Genomic DNA, 19498 nt, shown 5'->3' on the forward strand with positions numbered 1-19498 from the left:
TTCTTTTTAAGTCAGTCTCATTGACCAGCTGTACTGTACTAACATCCGATACTACACAAAAGTTTAATTAAATTCAATTAAACTTCTTTTAGTGACAGTGGGAGGAAACAACTCCCTTTTAACAGGAATAAATCTCCAGCAGAACCAGGTTCAGAGGTGGCAGCCATCTGCTTTGACTGGTTGGGGTTAGTGGACAGAAGGAGGAACAGAATGAGATAGAGAGATAGAACATCGGAGTGTCCCAGTCTAGTTGAGCCGTGAACCACAGATCAGGAACTGTCTGAACAGGAAAAGGCGAGGAGAAGGCACTGACTGCAGAAAAAACATGATACAGGAATACAGTTACAGTGGAATGAGAATGAATATGTGATGGACATCAGTTTAAATGGTGTGTAAGCAGTGCACTCAAAAAAGGCAAACTGGTGGGCTGTTACATTTACTAAAGTGTAACATGTATAATTAAAGCTATAATTTCATGTTTCCAAGATGAACATGATAAAATCATGATGAATGCATGAAATCTGACAACTAATTGAATTTATTAGATTCATTCATGTTGGCATAAAGTGAGGCAATTGCGTCCTTATGGTGGGCGGGAAAAGCAAAGCGCATATTGAACGAGAAGACCCTGCTCTCGCGATACTTTACAAGGAAACATGGGAAGACGACCTCCTTTGCTGTGCACATGGAATTGGTAAGTAGAAATCTATTGTCATCCATCTTAATGCAAACGAAATACTATGCAGAAATAGTAGTAGTCCATCATTTTCAGCGATATTTAGTCAAAATTATAGTTTGTTTTTAAAAATATTAACAGTCGACCGTCTGACAAGGATCTAGACTGAGGCTAAAGTGGTTGCATGTGCGACAGTTTTTTTTTTTTTTTTAATTTTGTTTCTTTTATTTTGTCTCTGTTTTGTCCACTGACGATTGTTTTCCTCTGTATTCTCCGCTGACGTTTGCTTTGTGCTTCATGCGTGCGTTTCTTGATGTACCACACGCTTGTACTCATAAATGTGGTCTCGATAAAAGTAACAGATACCACTTGGTGTGCGGCGCAGCGCACCTACGGGACACTCCTCTCAGGTGAGAGCTAAGAGCAACACACTGGTGAATTCTTCCATGGAAATACAATATTCCTCATAGAGAGGTCTTACTTACAGATCTCTACCTAAATCAGAACCAGTGCTAGATTTAACCAGAGCTAAATGTTGTCTTTTTGTGCCTCAGTGCTGGGTCTGCAGTGTTTACAAGCCGCTAATGTTGCTAACTAGCCGCTAGCCGGCTAGTTAGCAACATTAGCGGCTTGGGCGATTGTTAAGCCGCTTTACGCGTCCTTAGATCTCCGTTTCGAAAGTGCGGATGTCAAACTACAAACCAGTTTTTAAATCATGTTGATAGGCCAAATAGAAGTGGAGTTATGAGGGAAAATGTGCGTGTGTTTTTTTGTGACATTTTCTTGAGCTGTCCGTGCAGGAAGACCGCTGCAGAGCGCTAAAACGAAAGCGAAAGTGTTGTGCAGCAAGAAGGCCATTGTCCAATCATAATGTCCACATATAGCGGGAATTTTGTTTTCAAGCGTCAGGTAAACAGAGACAGAGAAAGAGGGTGAGTTGAGAGATTTGAGAAAATAGTGATTATTACTGTGATTTGACTGTTTAGTTAGTGTGTAGTGAGTGATATTAGAGTGTAGTGTAGTGTCAAATATATTTGTTTATTGTTTTATATCAACACAATGAGGCACAAATAATTAGCATTTCCCTGTATTTGTGATTCATACTTTTTTGTAAATAGTTGTACAAAATCAATTGAGACATTGCTTCCATTTCACTGTAAATATCTATATATAACTGTGTTTTTTGATTCATCTGTATATAAGTTTTTGAAATATATAGTTTAGATTTGCTAAACAAGCAATAAAAATGATTCGTTAAAAATGTTTGTGACTTTTATATTAAAAAAAAATTACTTTTTCCCACTCAAATTTTAGTTTTCATAGTGGTTTTAGATCTACTGTGTTAATACAGTATGCCGTATTAAAGAAAATACTTCACAGTCATATTTGGGAGGTTCTCCTTAAAAAAATGATACCAAACATGCAAGGTTTATGGATTTCCTTATATGAAATATAAAGGTAAAATCAAACACAATGAAAAAACAACAAAAACGTCTTAGACCCCAGAGGGTTAATGTATCTGCAAAACTAACTCAGCGACTAAAAAGTACTCAGAAAATGCAAATGATAGAGATATAGCATGTCCATATTGAACGAAATTTAGATGGAGCAAAAATAATCGAAATGCTGTGGTCTAGGCAAATGGCTAAGTTGCTCTAGTCTACAAAACACACGTAAAGGGAAATCCACACAGTTGTACAAAAGCAAAAAGAGGCCAATTAGTGATAAGTACTATTCATTAAATGAATACAGCACAGGCAATGAGTAAATTGTGGACATGGACTGTTTTGTCTCTGAACAGTGCAAAAAAAAATAAAAAAATAAAATTCATATGTTAGATTCTGTCAGCTATAACTTTTCTTTTAAAGGGAATTCGACTTTGCTCAAGGAAATGTAAACGAGTAAAGAAACTTAATTATTAATTAATCTGCTGTGTAAAAGTCTGTCTATAAAAAATGAGATGCAATAATGAGTAAATTTCCTCTTAATTTCTTGGAAACAGAATATCATATTTGAAAATATTTGATAACATGACTCAAAGTACAAGAAAAGCCATTTCATATTACAATGATACAAAACATTCAGAAACGGTGCTAAAAATATCAGTCACGAGAGCACTTTTATCATAATCATGTTATTTATGGCTCATTTACGTTTGAAATGCATACGGATACACATGAGACTGTTCTGTCTTGTTAACATGAAAACACTAATATCATTTTTAAAAGGTTATGTTTTGAACTCATTATGTCTGTTTATTGATCAATTCCTAGTCTGTCTGTGAGCTGTAGATCCACGTCTGTCAGTGATTACATGCTTTTTTTCATGGGCATTAATTGATATAATTATTAATTGTTCTCTCAATTTATTACAGCAACTTCTGACCGCAAGAGTGTCCTGTCTGACCACGCCTGTATCTGCCATTCAACTGCATAAGTGCCTGCTCGAAAAATTCGTCGACCTGAAACAGTGAATTTTTTTAGGTGAGAAGATGTGTAGGTCTCAAATGTCTTTAGCTCAGAGGGAGTTAGCTGCTTGTTAAAATTTAAAGAAGCTACATAGTTTATACATAGTAATAAGCTTTTTTTATTCTTTAACTCCTTCTGTCTCTTCCTTCCAATCACTTAACTTCATGTCACAGAGACATGAAGTTAAAGAGATCCATGTCTGGACGGCTAATGAAGGAGCTTTGTTAATGTTTTTGTTTTGTTTTTTGTCAGACGGCTGACGGAAACATTGGAACGGCCATGGCAGAGATGGTCTTTGGAATCTTTGTCATGCGACATGAAGGAGCACAGCCTGGTGATGACCCCGATGATGTTGGAATCATTCTGGAGGGGGTGGAAGTACTCGATGGGTTGGTAAATGTGCCTTTTGCTGTGGCAATGTTGCTTGCTCTTGTGTATGCTCTAAACTTGAGCTACCCTCCAGAGCTAAAATATACCTTTGAAGCATTGCAGAAGATCATAATGGAACTAGATGGAAACAGACTATCCAGGAAGATACAAGTTCTCAAAACATTGCTTTGCCGTTAGTCAAGGCGCTCCGATGACGGTTAAATGTGAAGGAGTCCCTGACAGATTGTCAAAACCTCTTACCCCCGCCTTAACCGAGTGCATTTTCTCCAGTTCAGTTTTACCCAAATCTAAAACCTTCTCGACATGAGTTCACTGACTTTAGGCCTCATTTGAAAGCTACAAAATGTATCAAAACAAATCTTTTTCCTTGCGTTGTTGCTGTGTCTGTCACTTTTTAAAAAATTTTTAACCCTTTTTTTTTGTTGCATTCCTATCACTTGTGATGGGAATGGTCTGTTTTTGACACATTTCTGTCACTTTTTCATTGCTTTTTTGTTGCATTTTCATATTTGTGTCACAATTTTGTTGCTGTTATGAGCTTTTAGATTTGGGTAATGCCAAACTGGAGACAATGTGCTTGGTTCAGGTGGGGGTTAAGTACTTTTATTTTTCTTAGTTACATTTGAACTGGTTTTATTCTGTAAATCCCCTAAATGTGGTATGAACATGTTCTTCTGTTAACGTGTGTTTCAGTAAGTTCAACAGCACATACAGGTGCAAAAACTGTTGCATTATTGTTTATTTGGAGGAAAAAAGTTTTGTGGCAGCATCTACATGTTATGCTTTTTTTCTTTCATAGCACTAGGTGCTATAATTCATTCTCTTGGCACTTAAAAAAAATGTTTGTTCTGTGGCAAGCAACTGTTGGTGTAAAACTTTGCACTTTTGAAAAAATACATTTTTATGGCAATATCTACTATTTGTCTTTTCTTTCTACCCATGACACCAAGCAGTCTGTAGTCTTTGTTGATACTATTCACTGCAAACCTTTAAGTGTTTACACTTGAATTGCATTCTTTAAATTACCTTAATTGAATCATGGAAAGTATTTCCATGTGATTTAATGGCTTTTTTTCAGCATTAACCATTTCTGTTGGGCTAACTTATTTTACTTGGGTTGGATCAACTTAAGATAGTTTTGTAATTTCACTACTGTCAAATTAGTGGATCTAATACTATTATATTTAGTCAGTTCTAGCCCTAAGAACCAAGTTAAATCAACCCTAATGAATTAATTTGATCCAACACATCTAAATTAAGTAGGTCCCAAACCTAGAAAATAAGTTAAATCAACCCTAATATATAGTGTTGAACCAAGTCAAGTGCATCAAGTTGGACTAACAAAATTGCTTAATGCTGAAAGAAAGCCATTTAATTATGTGGAAATACTTTCCATGATTTTTTTATGTTCATTCAAAGAGTTGTTTTTTTGAGTGTGTGAGCAATGTGATGGGTATACAACGAGGTTCAGAAGTGGGGGGTTGGCTACAACCTGGTGTCATGGTCTGAGTTTCCCTCCGTGCTGAGATTCTCTTAAAATCTCAGTACGTGACTGCTACAAACTGAGATGTACACGTGCTGGATTATACTGATTAAAAAAAAATAAAGTTACATGAGGTTAACTGTTATTTACTGCAATGAATGTTATAATCATGTTTTTTTGGGAAATAAATAATTTCTTTTCGTTCAGAGTTTTATTATAATTTCAGTTTTAGTTTAGTTTTATTGCATATTTTTTCCAACAGATGCTTTAATTTTATCCAAACAGAATACAGGTCATAATAAGAAAAACTGCATTGAATAAATTATAAAACATTTTTTTAACACAAACTCAATTCACCTAATAATAAAAAACTGCATAGAATACATTATAAAACACATTTCTCCTGCCTCGTATATTGAGCAGTTGTAAGTTTTTCCCCAAGAAAAGGAGCCTAGAAAAAAGCTAAGGAAGTAGCATAAATGTATTTTCTGGTAGTGCGCATGCTCATAATTGATCTCAGCACAAGGTAAACTCAGACCGTGACACCGTCACAACTTTGCCTTACTGGATTTCACCCATTGCAGCCCATTAGAGCTTTGTGTAGATGGTAGATTGTGTTAGAATATAGTGTTGGTGTTCTACTATATAATATTCGTTTTTAGTTCCTATTTTTAGGTTTAGGGCTTTGTTCCTAGTGGTTAGGTTAACTCTATTATACGGTATACGCTTTAGCAAATCAGTAGGTTTTGAGTTTGGCCTTAAAGATGGAGAGAGTAGCAGCCTCACGTACTAAGACTGAGAGCTGGTTCCAAAGGCGAGCAGCCTGTTAGCTGAATGATCTGCTTCCTGTTCTACTTCTAGACACTTTAAGAACTAAACCAGCAAACTGAGAGCGGAGTGTTCTGCCCGGATGATAGGGCACTAACACGTCTTTAAGATACTGTATATGGGAGCTTGATCATGTAGAGCTTTGTAGGCTAACAGGAGGAAAATACTGGAGAAATATGATCTCTCCTGTTAGTAAATGTTAGTATTCTGGCTGCAGCATTCTGAATTAACTGGAGACCTTTTAGTGACCAGGGCTTTAAATTAACACCCGCCAAACGCGGATAAAACGTAACTTTGTTTGAATCGCCAGGCTGCAGGAATGATGCAACAAAGTCATTGTTGCCAGATTGGACTGTTTTCGGCCAATAAATTTGAGGGTTTTTGTGTGTTTAGACTTTAAAACACAATGTAAATCTGGCAACCCTGCTGGTTGTAATAATTCTAATTTCTCATGAACATTATGCCGTGACATATCACACAACAATTGGCTACATGCTTACGTTAGCGTGATTGTTGGTCCGTTATCGGAGAAGTCAAACGGAATGAAGATGTAAAACAACAAACAAACGTATAGATTTTTATCGGATGTTGAAAAACCTAAACTGCAAAAAAGGCAGGCTGTTGCTGACACAGGGGAAAATGAAAGAGGATCTGAAAAGAAGAAATTGAGGAGCTTTAATTGTAAATGGATGTTGGGTCGTGAGTGGCTGGCATTTGAGCAAGACACAAATACTATGTACTGCAAGGATTGCAGAGTCTACACTGAGGACAATTTTAAAACAAACCATTTGCTACTAATATTTTCAAAGTGGAAGCGATAAAAGATCATTAATCCGCCAAAAGCCACCTCCAGAGCCTGACGACGAAGCACGCGAATGTGGGTGTGTTGGAAAACAGTGTTGCCTCAAAGAGCCGCGTAGCAATGGAAGCCTCTCAGTTTGACATGATGAAGCTGAAAACCAGACCCTTCACAGACTACACGTGGATGTGCGATTAAGTGAAGTCATACTATTTACATGATGAAACGTCCTAATAACAAATGATGTGATGCTAGCTAGCGTCGTTTTAAATGATAGCTTTAAATCTTCGCCACGTAACCTCAACGGGGAGTGGTGGGGGGTGCGGGCAGTTTGCTTGTTTTAGAATAGTTTTTATACACCAGATTAACCCCAAATGATTTTTATGTAAAGCGAACAGGTGCGATGGATGGCTGTATTGTATAACATTTGTATGTACTTTCAGGGTTGATAGTCAGAAGGGTCTGAAGATAGGAGAGACTTACAGAAATGGCTACCTGGCAAAACAATTTATACACTACATTGCTGAGGATAAGAGGAGAAAACTGAGGGAGAGTTTGTCCAATGTCATGTTCATCTCAGTTATGTCTGATGGATCGATGGATAGTGCAGTGATGGAGGAAGAAGTGGTATATGTCATTAACACCACTGCAGGGCAAGTCCAGGTTCAGTTTGTCGGCTTACAAGCTGTCATGAAGCCAGATGCCACCCAAATCAGATCAAGTTATACTATAACAATCAGTGTAGATTGATATTTTAATGTTTGTTTTCTTTCATTTTAAGTCATCAGTTTGATTTGCTCTGATATAATTCACTTTTGTTGCGTCTTGTCCCAACAGGCTGACATCAGTCCAGCTCAAAAAGCCAAGGCCCAGGGATTTCTCAGTATTGTGAAGGATGGTGGAGTCCTGAAGTTCTCCTGCCTCCTGCATGACGCCTTGTACCAGCTCACCAATCTATCTCAGTCACTGTAAAAGTCATCAGCAACCGTGGCTGAGGCTCAGAACTGCCTGTCTTCCACTCAGGCTGTCATACAAAAGTACAAGTCAAGGTATTTATCCTATATTGGATTTGGATTTAGATTGTGTGTGCGTGTGTGATATTGAATACAATGAGTCATGAAATGAATAAATAGATAATTTAAAAATAAATAAATATAATAAATATCTCTACACTACTGTAGACCTGGGCCTTAGCTGAGCCAATTTTTTGAAAACATACACCTATGAGGGCATCCAATTGAAGCCTCGTAATGCTGATCAAAGCAACAAAGCAAAGAACCAGCTCATTGGCATGAGAGCTTTAATTCCTCTTTAAAGCGGAATAAAAGTTAACTCCTCTGTAACCTGACCTTGTAAACACTTGATTCCAAATTAAACCTAATTCCGAATTAGGTGGCTGGTTTATTCCATTTTTAATTCTTATTAAATAATTCCTCTTTCTTGTAAACAGTGAACAACACTTAATTCTGCTTTAATTCATTAATTCATTAATTCATTAATTCATTAATGTGCGACTTGCGGCGATGACGACCTGGGTGATGACATAATCCAACATGGCGGCCCGGAATAGAACCGACACTATTTAATAAAAGCCTTAAAGGACATGGATATAATGAAAAAAGGGGATGGATGGAGGCATAAACATGCGGACATTAACACAGACACATGGGCTTATCACACACATGGAGATCAGCAAACGGACGCTGTTCACCTGGAGATGAATGCGTCCCCGTACTGCTGCACAGGCTGTAAGTTTATCATTGTACTGGTTGTTAGAACTACTATCTTTACCAGGGAGCAAATTCTTATTCATTGTTATTGTTTTCCAGAGTTTTACAGGTTAGCAGTTCACATGCAGTTGACAAACCTTTGAACATACGTTTTTGACTCTAAAACGTTATATTATACAAAATTTTTCCGTGTTTCAACACCTCCTTACAGTGGCAAAGCAGGATAGCAGAAGAAAAATCACACAAAAATGTGTGCAAAAATTGAATCATATTTTTATATTATATAATTGAATTTTTGCAATTTGTGATTTTCCTTCTGCTATCCTGCTTTGTTGCTGTAACACTGTAAATGCATCCAATTGTGAGATGAATAAAGCATTATCTTATTTTATCTTTTAAGATTTTGGTGATGCTGAAGTGGATAAGCTCATCCGTCACTTCCAACCTCTGCTGTCTGCTGGAGTGAGCTCTTCTATATTTGAGTGTATTTTGTCTGGTTGAAGTTCTACAGAAGGGCAGATGCAAATCTCTGCAATGCCTGGTGGAGGAGGCATGAACATCTGAAGTATATATGAAAAAATTGCTACAAGCTCTGGGCATTACATTGGACATATGCACATATTTATACATGAACAGACAAGTGCAATAGATATTAACATTATATATTGTTAAAACATTGTATTTCCTGAAAAGAGGAGCAGATGGGGACATTCTATTTGAAAAATTCATAATTTTTAGAAACATTTTTTGTATCACTAAAATCTTATCCAGAGAAGTATGGCATGTAGCACCCCAAATCATATTACAGTAAGTTATATGTGGATAAACTCAACTATAATACATGTCATCATACATTTAGGATCTATTAAGGAGTGAATTCTACCCAAAATACTCATAAATTTCATTATTTTTCGACAAACATTTTGAGTGTGAGATTTCCAGGTTAATTTTTGGTCTAAAAATGTAGTTTGAGTAACTTGACTAATTGTGGTTCCATCAATTAATAGCTCTGCATCTTCTTCTCTGCACACACCCAACACAGCATAACGTGGATGGCTGTTCATCATAGGAATGGGATCCACACAAGGTTCCTGCTGCTTAACAGAAGGTTTTCCTTGCCGCCATGATGAATTCATGTTGGGTGTGGGATACATATGTATGTGTATATACGTATATATGCATATGTGTGTATCCATAAAATGAAGAGTCCGTCCTTAAGACTGCTCTACTGTAAAGTGCCTTGAGATACCATTGGTTATGATTTGGCGCTATACAAATAAAGATTGATTGATTGATTGATTGAATGAATCTTGTTTTTCTGAATATCAAGAAATTAGTTCTTTTTTATATTTAGAGAGAGTTGATTTATTTTAAACCACTTAGAGATATTTGATCATTTTTCATTTGCTTCTCTTATTAAACAATTATAATTTGAATGAGATAATAAAAGACATGTGTCGTCAGCAAACATAAGAGGCAGTACATTATTACAAACATTACTTAAATCATCGACATGATTTATAAATAAGAGGTCCCATAATGGAACCCTGTGGTACCCCACATCTGCGTTTACCTCTGTTTGAGCTTTGATTGTTAACATAAACAAATCGTTCTCTCTCATCCAAATAGTTTTGTATCCGTTTTAAGGCATCATCTTTAATACCATGATTTTATAATTTTGTTGACAGGATATTATAATTAACAGTGTCAAATGCTTTTGACGAGTCTAAAAATATACCAATAGTGTCATTTCTGTTATCTGGATCTTTTGTGACTTTATCGACAAACTTCTCTAAAGCCATACTGATGGTCATACAAGATATCATTTTCTGTCAAGTGTTTAGATATTCTTGTATATTTTTACTTGAATTTGCCAGCTTTTCAGAAAAATATTTTCTCTTGGCAGCATTGAGAATTTTAATGAATTTATTTTGATATGTTTTATAGTATGAAATATCTAAAGGCTTAGGACGAGTGAGAGATTTATTCTTGGTAATAGAGGGTTTTTGTAAAGCAGGTGTAAACCATGGCTTAGACATTTTCCTTTGTTTATTTTTACTTTGTACATAAGGGAATGATTTATCAAACAAGGATGAAAATATATTCATAAATGCGTGATGAGTCATCTTGGCATCCTGGTGTTTGAAAGCCTCATCCCATGTTGCCTGAGCCAGTGCGGTTTTAAAACATTCCTCATTTCTCTGGTTAAATCTACAATGTCAGAAACTGGGATTTGTAAAAAAAACTGAAATACAGGGAGATGATGTGAGATATCAGCAAGCATAACACCTGAAATAATTGGATTTACAAAATAGTTTGTTAATATGTTATCAATTAAGTTGATTTAGTTATCCTTGTGGGTTTATGAATAAGTGGATAAAAATAATAGGTATATACTGTATTTAAGAAGTCAACTGAAGAATTGAATTAATGTTTCAAAAGATCAATATTAAAATCCCCAAGGAGGATACAAGTCTTATTTTTAACACTTATCATCTCCAGTGTAGAGGACAACGCCTCATTAAAAATACCAATATCATTTTCAGGAGGCCGATAAATTCAACCAATGATTAAGGTTTGACCCCCAAAACTGCTGCATTTTTGAATTTCTATAAATGACGTTTCTACTCAGATCCTCGCTTTCAAAATAATAAAAATCCTCTCATGTATAAAAACAGAAACTCCACCACCCTTTTTGTTTTTTCCTACAGACATATACTGCATTATATTGGGGTACAGAGTAAAATTGTTCACTATCCTCCTTAAGCCATGTTTCAATCAGCGCAAACACAGATAATTTATGTTCTAAAGTTGATAAGAACTGCATTAATGCGTCAAAATTCTTTGGTAAGCTACGGACATTTAAGTGAAAGCTAGAAAAGACATTTTGAATTGATTTACTTTTGAGCAATGAATTAAAGTCAATTTCATTATAATAATTGCATTTATTATTTGGCCTTAAATTTAAACTATTTGTATCTGGATCAATCAAATCATTATATGATCTGTCCTTGTCGTCAATATCATATGGATTAAAGACTAAGTCACTAACAGAGAAACTTTGTGAAAGTGACATGAAGAGTTAGAAACAACCAAACAAACAACAGTAAATACGTTTAGAATGGAAGGCATTTACACTGGATCTATAGGAGGATGTACAACCAGTTGGTTGTTCACTTTTCTCCTCTCTAGGTGGTGAAAGCAGTTCTTTGTGTTTCATGCTAACTTTGTCAGAGAAGTGTCATGTTCTGTTGGTTAAGTTTAGTTATTCTGTGTCTTTGTTTATTTTGAGTCTAGTCTTGTGTTTAACTCTTGTCTGTGTTTCAGGTGTTCCTGCTTGTGGCTCCACCCCCCAGTGATGTCTGTGTGAGTGCTTGGTGATTGAGTAGCTCCCTCATGTTTGCACCCAGGTGTGGCCCATTCCTAATCAGGCCTCCTCCACTATTTAATGAGTGCTTGGTCACAGCACACTGTTTTTTACGATACTCCAAAAACAGTTTCTTTATCTTAGACTGTTTCACTCAATATTTCCATCTTTAAATCAGAAACTCCATCAAGCACAATGTTTTTGTCTTATGATGTTATCCATATAATCCAGTTTAGTTGTCAAGGTGTTTAAAGAAGCTTGATAATCACCAAGAAGCTTGGAGTCATTATGTGTATTTTTGTATCTTTCTGTTGTGTTTTTGTGGATTTTTTGTATAATTATTGTTTTTTGTTGCTATTGTAGTGATTCTGGAGTCATTTTGTGTATTTTTTGCGTAAATATTTAGTTTTGTGTATTTTGATAAAAGGCAACAGGCACGAGCACACACTCACAACCCAGTGCTCCAGCACCCAGCCACACTCACAAATAACCATCCATCCATCCATTCATTTTCAGAGCCACCTTGTCAGCGCACACAGACGTCACAAACATTTCCCCACTCCCTTCCGTATTTCTCCCACATCATTCATTTATTTCACTCATCTCTCTTTTCCCAAACTGTTCACATGATCAGTGATAGTTTTTATGAATTATTATTAATGACTTTACTGCTGCTTTTCCTTTGGAAAACATAGGAAGAGAAACTAAATATAATACGTTACGGTGCGACTGTCAGTAGTAGGGCTGCGGCACATCGTCACGGCAACGAACACACACACACACACACACACACACTGAGAATTTCCAAAGTGATGGGGTCTACACCAGATGATGGAAACTAGGGTCAGCTCATGGTTTCAATGTCCAGGGAGGGGCGTGTCCACTCTGGGAGACAGGGAGGGGGGATTCCTGTAAGCTTGGAACTGTGTCTGTGGCCCTATGTCTGAGGCTAAAATGAGATCATTGCTTACTTTTACTAAGGCAGTCTCTGTGCTGTGATGGGCTCTAAAGCCAGGATCTAAAAGGCAGGTTGTGGGTTTAGAAGCATTAACTATTGAGGTCAGTTCAGATTGACCAAGTGGAGTGAAACTAAGTAAATAAAGGCTGCATGTTGGGGTAGTTTTAGGAGCTGCTTTGTTTAACAAATTATTGAGCAATCCTACGGGGGGGGGGGGTTAATTGTTGAAATTAATGAATTGAATTTTATCAGTAAAGAAATTGATAAAGTCGTCACTGCTCAGGTTGACAGGAACAGAGGGTTCAACAGAGCTGTGGCTTTAGGTGAGCCTGGCTACAGTGTTGAATAGAAACGGAGGATTATTTTTGTTTTCCTCTATTAAAGATGAATAATTGGAATTTCCAGCTTTGCGAAGAGCTTTTATATAAGCTAACAAACTCTTTCTCCAGGCAATATGAACTTCTACTATGTTTGAAGAAAGCCACTTCCTTTCCAATTATTGTAATGCCTGTTTTAGAAAACGCACTTCAGAATTATACCAGGGAGCGACCTTTTTATGACATATTAGATCATTCGCTCACTATCACCAATGCACCTCTAATTCATTTGAAAGACTGATACTTCTATGTGATGCTGAAACAATCAGCATCAAGTCATTATTTGTTCTGCCAGGGTAGAGTTGAAAATAATAATGAGCAGATTTGATTATGGAGTATGTGTTCTTACGCTACTGTTCTCTTCTAAAGGCCTTAGCGACATGATTCAGAGATGTGAGCAAGAAAAGAGAGAAGACATTACCATCTTGTTTACCACACTTATTGTATTATAAACATGTAAAAAAATACAACTATTTAGATACGGAAATGCTTCCTTGTTACTGCAAACAATAATTTATAAAAATATATATATATATATATATATATATATATATTTTAGATAAAAAATGTAATTTTTTAAAGACATTGCAGTCACAGGTAAGTAACAGGAGACAACATTAGTCCTGCACCCTAAAACTGAGCTTTTTTGTAGCTTGTGTAGTTTGCAAAAAGGCCAGAGATTTTGGCAAATTTAATGCAGAGAACACATCAGCTCTTCCCAGACGCCCATTCTGCCTGATAATAAATTGCCATTTGGCAGCAAACTAAAACTCTTCGTTATACAGTGGGGCAAAAAAGTATTTAGTCAGCCACCAATTGTGCAAGTTCTCCCACTTAAAATGATGACAGAGGTCTGTAATTTTCATCATAGGTACACTTCAACTGTGAGAGACAGAATGTGAAAAAAAAATCTAGGAATTCACATTGTAGGATTTTTAAAGAATTTATTTGTAAATTATGGTGGAAAATAAGTATTTGGTCAATAACAAAAATTCAACTCAATACTTTGTAATATAACCTTTGTTGGCAATAACAGAGGTCAAACGATTACTATAGGTCTTTACCAGGTTTGCACACACAGTAGCTGGTATTTTGGCCCATTCCTCCATGCAGATCTTCTCGAGAGCAGTGATGTTTTGGGGCTGTCGCCGAGCAACACGGACTATCAACTCCCTCCACAGATTTTCTATGGGGTTGAGGTCTGGAGACTGGCTAGGCCACTCCAGGACTTTCAAATGCTTCTTACGGAGCCACTCCTTTGTTGCCCGGGCGGTGTGTTTGGGATCATTGTCATGCTGGAAGACCCAGCCACGTTTCATCTTCAAAGCTCTCACTGATGGAAGGAGGTTTTGGCTCAAAATCTCACGATACATGGCCCCATTCATTCTTTCCTTAACACGGATCAGTCGTCCTGTCCCCTTAGCAGAAAAACAGCCCCAAAGCATGATGTTTCCACCCCCATGCTTCACAGTAGGTATGGTGTTCTTGGGATGCAACTCAGTATTCTTCTTCCTCCAAACACGACGAGTTGAGTTTATACCAAAAAGTTCTATTTTGGTTTCATCTGACCACATGACATTCTCCCAATCCTCTGCTGTATCATCCATGTGCTCTCTGGCAAACTTCAGACGGGCCTGGACATGAACTGGCTTAAGCAGGGGGACACGTCTGGCACTGCAGGATTTGATTCCCTGTCGGCGTAGTGTGTTACTGATGGTAACCTTTGTTACTTTGGTCCCAGCTCTCTGCAGGTCATTCACCAGGTCCCCCGTGTGGTTCTGGGATTTTTGCTCACCGTTCTCATGATCATTTTGACCCCACGGGATGAAATCTTGCCTGGAGCCCCAGATTGAGGGAGATTATCAGTGGTTTTGTATGTCTTCCATTTTCTGATAATTGCTCCCACAGTTGATTTTTTCACACCAAGCTGCTTGCCTATTGTAGATTCACTCTTCCCAGTCTGGTGCAGGTCTACAATTCTTTTCCTGGTGTCCTTCGACAGCTCTTTGGTCTTGGCCATAGTGGAGTTTGGAGTGTGACTGTTTGAGGTTGTGGACAGGTGTCTTTTATACAGATAACCAGTTCAAACAGGTTCCATTAATACAGGTAACGAGTGGAGGACAGAAGAGCTTCTTAAAGAAGAAGTTACAGGTCTGTGAGAGACAGAGATCTTTCTTGTTTGAAGTGACCAAATACTTATTTTCCACCATAATTTACAAATAAATTCTTTAAAAATCCTACAATGTGAATTCCTGGATTTTTTTTTCACATTCTGTCTCTCACAGTTGAAGTGTACCTATGATGAAAATTACAGACCTCTGTCATCATTTTAAGTGGGAGAACTTGCACAGTTGGTGGCTGACTAAATACTTTTTTGCCCCACTGTAGGTGCCCACCTCTCGGCTGTCCTTCAGAGTAAAGATGTCGTTCCACGTCATCCTAACAAGGCTCAGTGTACCCTCATCAAGGCAGAATATCTCCAGGTAGCTACTCCTGCTCAGACACTAGTCCGGAGCCTGTTCTCCATTTGGGTTGGCATGCATCGCAGTTCAGGCAGCTGCACCATGCAGGCTGCCCTCTGTTTGGAAGATGTGGTCCTGGTGCCTGCTGCTGGAACTCCAGGATGTCCAGTGTAACCCATAATTAACTATGGCTTTAATAAACATTCATGAGCCCCAAAATGCTATTTAAATAGTGATACTATGCTGCCATATTCCCCCATTGTGAATATAAAAAACTATCAGCAACTAAAGGGTTAACATTTTCCCTAACATGATTGACACGGCTCTTGACCAATGAGCTGCTGTAAAACGGCCCCGCCTTTTTTTTCAATAGCGCTGTTGTCAAGCAGGCCTCTATCTCTTAGCTCCTGCGACACGAGCACAGAAGGCACTGTCAAAAACGGACTTTAAAAACTAAGAAAAAGGTACGAATTTAACATCAACAACAGAGATAAACATTATACCTTGTGTATTTAGGTAGAAAAAAACGGAACATTAAGCCTAGAAATTCATTATTTTTCCTTCTGCACTTTTGGTTTGTAGACAGTGAAGGCATTGAGGCGACGCCATTTTCTGCCTCTTGTCTTTTCCTATCGGCAGATTGGTGAGCATTTTATTGTTCATGTTTAAGTTAAAATGTATATTGCTCATATTGAGATGCTGAGAAATGTTTAATTATCAGAAGGATTTACTTTATTTATGTTTATATGGTTATTTACTGCTATTTTAATGCAGTTCATTGTATCTTTGATTTGAATTGAGAATGTACTAGTAATTATATGTAAAACAGAAAACAATATTTAAAAAGGGGAATGTATTACGCAATAATACATTATAATTTCATTATTCAGGGTTTTATTTAAAAATACAAAGATCATTAATGTTACAAGAAATAAGTTACAGTCAAAACCGATTGTGAAAATGATTTTATTTGTACACTTATGTTATTTATGACACTGTGTCTGACAGGTCAGGTTTTTTTGTTGGGAGGACCTGTTATTTGATGGCGAGCCACCCGTTGGGACGAACTGGTTGATTGGATCCTCTGCTACACGGTGCAGTGTGGTAGGCCCCCTGCAACAAAAACCCCTTACACGCCCTTGTCACTTGCTGCCCATTTCCCACACACACACATTTCCCCTGGAACTTTTACATTGGACTGAACGGAACTTATAAGGACTTTGCGACTACAAACACATCTTCATGAGCAGGAAGTGAACTTGGAGTGGGGTGGAGCAATTCAACCAACTAAGGGTTTTGTTGTGTAAAATTGTGATGAAAATTGATTTTCGTGATTCAACCACTTTTATTTTTGAAAGACACTGTGAATGTGAATTAGATGGGTGCACCCAGGTAAGAATTTGAGATTACTGTGATTGTGAAACAGCTGTTTCTTTGAACTTTTGGTATCAAGAAAAAAGATTATTTTCATTTAACAAGATCACTTTTATTTTAATACAAGCCAGCATTTAAAACTTTTAAAACCTTTGTCTGAGTCTCATTTATCTTACCGCTCCTGTAAGTAGCTGAACCTTCTGGTCCAAAATTAAGAATAATATATCATTTAAATTACATTTGGTTTAAATTCTTGCCTATATAGTAACAAGAGTGTTACACCAGCATCACCCCTGGTAGGCGGGTCACCACTGACTGGAGAACGACATCCCTCTCCTTCTGGCTCAGGTGTTGTAAAGCCGTCTTGTAATTGACCAAGAAAATATGTTAACATGGCTACATTCCTCCAGTCTGCGAGTTCTTTCACACATTAATTTTCACTAAAGATTTTATTTTATTTATTTATTTATTTTTTTTACCAAATTGCTATAACCATCCTGCATATCAACTACACTGGAAGCTCTAAACCAGGGGTCTGCAACCTGCGGCTCTGGAGCCTCATGTGGCTCTTTGAGTCCTTTGCCATGGCTCCATATAGCTTTAAAAAAATACTGAAATAAAGAGTTATTTTCTTACAGAGGCTATTAATGATTAATGACAAATAAAATCATGATAAAACAATTTGTTAACTTAAAAATAAATCACGTTGTGCACCTTCCTACTTCATCTCCTGCAACATCTACAGACCATCAACTTTCCTGCACCTGTGGTTAACCTTAAGTTTTAAATCCCTGGTAAATAACTAAACCAACAAAAACACTTTTCTGGAAGAAAACAGAGATTTTAATTGTGTGGGAACAGATTCTTTTAACTACCAATGTGCCGGTTAAATATGCATGTTTTATGTGTGGCAAGAAATTAGCAATTAGCATGTGTTGACCACATGATCATGCATTAATACATTAAATGCATTAACATAAAAAATGTTATTTACATAAATTGTGTTCATGTAAACTGAAATGCGTAAGAATTTGAAGATGCAAGACACGGTTTTGTTATTTTTTAATGTCAATTAATTTTATTTTATTTTAAACTTCTTTAAAGTTGCCATTTACTTGATCAATATAAATCAAATCAAATTAAATACAACATTATTCTATATAATTTTAACTGTATAGAATTTAATACACTGTATTGTGTACATTGTATTTTTCCGGCTCCAGGAGGACTTTATTCGGGGTGAGATGAGGTTAAATGGCTCCTTTGAGAGTAAAGGTTGCAGACCCCTGCTCTAAACTGTGCCAGCCTGACTTTGTCATCCTCCTTGGGAGCTCGGGTACGCTGCCTGCCCCGACACCTTGGTGCTCTGGAAGGAGCTCTGGACCGCGACCTGCTGCCTTCACCCCTTGATTGTGTCCTTCCTCGACCTTGGGACTGACTATTCTTGCAAATGACAAGTGTCATAATAATGTCAGTCTTATGTATATCCTTTCAAATAAAGTGTTGCCGCTTTTTTTCCTTTGTCAGAAGTCCTTTTGTCAAGGCTTTTGTAGAAAAAGCCCTGATTATGTCCACAACGTCCATGCTGCAAAAGATGTCATGCTCAATGGACATCAGTGTAAAGTTACAGACTCGGTCTGATCGCAGTCTATTTTTCCCCAAGCCAAGTTTTGAAAAGGACCGCTCTTTACTTGCATTGCTCACTGGCAGAGTCTGGAATAGCCGTAGGGCTATATCTGTATAGGGAAACACTGAATAGACTTTTATCCCCTCAAAAATGTCAGTTACTCCACTTAAGACCTGCTCAAATTCACTAAACTGCACCACATCCTCTAATAAGTCTTTTTCCTGTTGTATACTTCCTGTTGTATTTCCTCTGCAGATGCAACGCTGCTGAGAGAAGGTCTTTTGGGGAAATAATGTGCAATCTATTTGAAAACCCAATTTTTGTATGCCTGGAATCTTCTGTCAACTTCTACCACTAACCGATCAATGACACAAATGTGCAGAAGTGCCTGTGGCCTGATTGCTCACTCTCAGATGACTCGTCAGCCTGTCATTTTCTTTTGTTTTCTTTTGTTGGGTGTCTGCTTTGTACTCATTGGACACAGTGGGGTACATATTCCTTGCAGCTGTCTCGAACCAATCACACTGATCCCGCAGGCCTACTACATAATCATGCAGGGACCAAACCAGATCCACAGCATTGCAGAGATCCATTGTAGTACTCAGTTTTCCATTACAGTAACATGACACCATCATTTTCCAAGTTAAGGCATCGAAAAAGGTGAGAAAAAAACACTTCAGAATGTATGCAAACAAGATGTTTCGTAAAATGTAAGAATACAGCTTGCAATGGTGAACTCATACAAAGCATTTAAAACCATGAACAGGGAATAATGTAAATAGGGTAATTTATGAATGTTTTGTGAATACAGAATGTTAGTTGAGATAAGCATTACCTATCAATAACATGAAATGATGCAGAGGAAGATGATGCAAGTGGAATAACTTCAGTTTGTAGAGTAATCCATGCTGAGGGAGCAGTGAAGCTAAAAGCCTGTTTTCCAAATTCAGTTCTTACCC

The 19498-nt window shown here is 37.3% G+C and overlaps 2 long non-coding RNA genes across 2 annotated transcripts; both read left to right on the forward strand.

The window, feature by feature from the left end:
* Nucleotides 1-404: 404 nt before the first annotated feature.
* LOC114456585 (uncharacterized) lies at nt 405-4908 on the forward strand. Its single transcript, XR_003672850.1, has 3 exons — nt 405-694; nt 3051-3159; nt 3397-4908. It is a non-coding gene; the product is annotated as an uncharacterized LOC114456585 (long non-coding RNA).
* Nucleotides 4909-15909: 11001 nt separating this feature from the next.
* On the forward strand, nt 15910-16843 carry LOC114456895 (uncharacterized). Its single transcript, XR_003672898.1, has 3 exons — nt 15910-16002; nt 16121-16181; nt 16547-16843. It is a non-coding gene; the product is annotated as an uncharacterized LOC114456895 (long non-coding RNA).
* The last annotated feature ends 2655 nt before the right edge of the window (nt 16844-19498 follow it).

The sequence above is a fragment of the Gouania willdenowi genome, chromosome 22 (genome assembly GCF_900634775.1).
Source record: "Gouania willdenowi chromosome 22, fGouWil2.1, whole genome shotgun sequence".
In the NCBI taxonomy this organism is placed as follows: domain Eukaryota; kingdom Metazoa; phylum Chordata; class Actinopteri; order Blenniiformes; family Gobiesocidae; genus Gouania; species Gouania willdenowi.